Source organism: Arachis ipaensis, chromosome B07 (assembly GCF_000816755.2).
Source record: "Arachis ipaensis cultivar K30076 chromosome B07, Araip1.1, whole genome shotgun sequence".
NCBI lineage: Eukaryota > Viridiplantae > Streptophyta > Magnoliopsida > Fabales > Fabaceae > Arachis > Arachis ipaensis.
Genome location: NC_029791.2, coordinates 33,122,196 through 33,124,255, shown reverse-complemented (window position 1 = coordinate 33,124,255; position 2,060 = coordinate 33,122,196).

Genomic DNA, 2,060 nt, shown 5'->3' with positions numbered 1-2,060 from the left:
GTTTTTTTTGTTTTAGTTTAAGTATTTTTTTTTCTTATTTTAGTTTTATTACATTTATGGACAAAAGTATTTTAATAATAAATATTTTTTTAACACTTTTATGGTAATTAATTTTTTATTATTTTATTATGTGTTTAGAATTTGGATGATGTAATTATGAAAAAATGATTATGAAGGTCTTAATATAGAAAGAAGATCGAATACAATTTATTTTCTAAAATATTTATCTATTAAATAGCAAATTATTTTGTGTGAAAATTATTTGAAATATTATATTTAAATTTGAAAAAATTTGTGTGAAAATATTTTTTTGCTTTGTATGAGATTTGTTTGAAATACGTAAATTATATTAAATCTAATCTGTCTAAAATTTGTCTAAAATACATCATAATAGTTGAAAATCTAGCAGATAAATTAATGCCTATTCGAAATTTGTCACAAAATCGTCTAAAAAAAATTCGGACGAAATTTCAAACAAAATATAAATTAGTAACAGGAATTTTTGGAACAAAAAAATTCGTCTAAATTTTGTTTAAAACAAAAATTTTGTCTCAAATTTATCTCAATTTTGTCTCAAATTTTATCCAAAAAATATTGATTTCTAGTAGTGATATGAACCATTCAATATGATTGTTCTTTAAATTTCAATCCAATTTTATTTTTGTTTCTTTATTCTTTTAGGTTTTTCAAGTTGGATTTTGACCAAGTCAAAGTTTTCAACTCATTTTTAATTCAACTTAAATTATTCATCTTAATTATAGGTTATTGATAAATTTAGTTTAATTACCAACATATTTTTTATATTAATTTTTTTTGCATTTTCATATTAGCATTCGTTTTTGATTTAAAAACTAGCAACGAAAGACGTATGTAAAGACGTATATATACAAAAATAATACATATGATGATATTTTTGAATGTAAAAATTCACACGATAAAAATTTTATTTCACATGATTTGAATAAGATTTTTTTGTAGTAACTAGCTAGTAAGAATTTTTAATTTATTTTTTCCTCTTTGGAATAGAATTCGATAGGACCACCCATTAGGGGTTGTTCTTAAATCTTATGGCATAGTGTGTCATTTTCTGTTCTACTTGTATTATGCTCACCACCTTGAGCCGCACATAACTAGTGAGAAATATTGGTACGTCTTTCCATATTTGCCCTTTTGCATGTAAATGAAATAATAATGGCCCCATCAATATAATGGGTCGTGACTTATGCCAATGTTCTTACAACATGTGAGAGTAGTTGGTGGGATCCATTAGGGAGAGGCCAAGCATGTGACAATGTTGGAGGGTATATATGGCATTAAATAATTTTATAAATTGATATGTATAAATACTATTTGAGGAGGTGGGTGTGAATGGAGAAAGGAATCTTGCCATCTTTGTTTAAATATAAAGGGTAATGAGTGGATTGGGTGAAAATTGTTCATATCTTGTTATATTTTTTCAGTATTTGGTTGAGCATGCCATGTTTTTCAATGTCCTCATAATCACAATGTATCTTTCTTCGATAATATTTTTTCCTTTTTTTTTTTTTTAGAAAAAGAGAGTGGAAACAAAAAACTTAAATTAGAAATAGTGCAGCATAATAATATGGAAGGAGGATATGGGTAGCAGCATGATTACACATTGGGTAGCTTAGGTGCATTATTGTAATAAAAATCAAAGCAATAATCTTGTGAGAGTAACTTGGTCTTAAAAAAATTGCCACACTCTATACTAACACACTTTTTTATTAGTTGGAATAAGATATTATATAAACAGCTGCCATTGCAGTCAAGACATAAGAAAGAAAAATGGTTCCCATGAGACTTGTATATGTTTAAACTAATGGTAAATTTATGTAAAAACAAAATACTTTATGTTTTTTATGTAATATTAGTCAATTTCGTAGGAAAATATAATTCTGCAGGCACAGGGTATGAGAATAAGAAAGAAAAGGCTAATTTTACAGGTTGTGTCTGCAAAATAAGTAATATAATAAATATAGAGTAATTAAATAAATAATTATTTTTCATTATAAAAGATTTAGGAGTTTCGGTTCACAAAA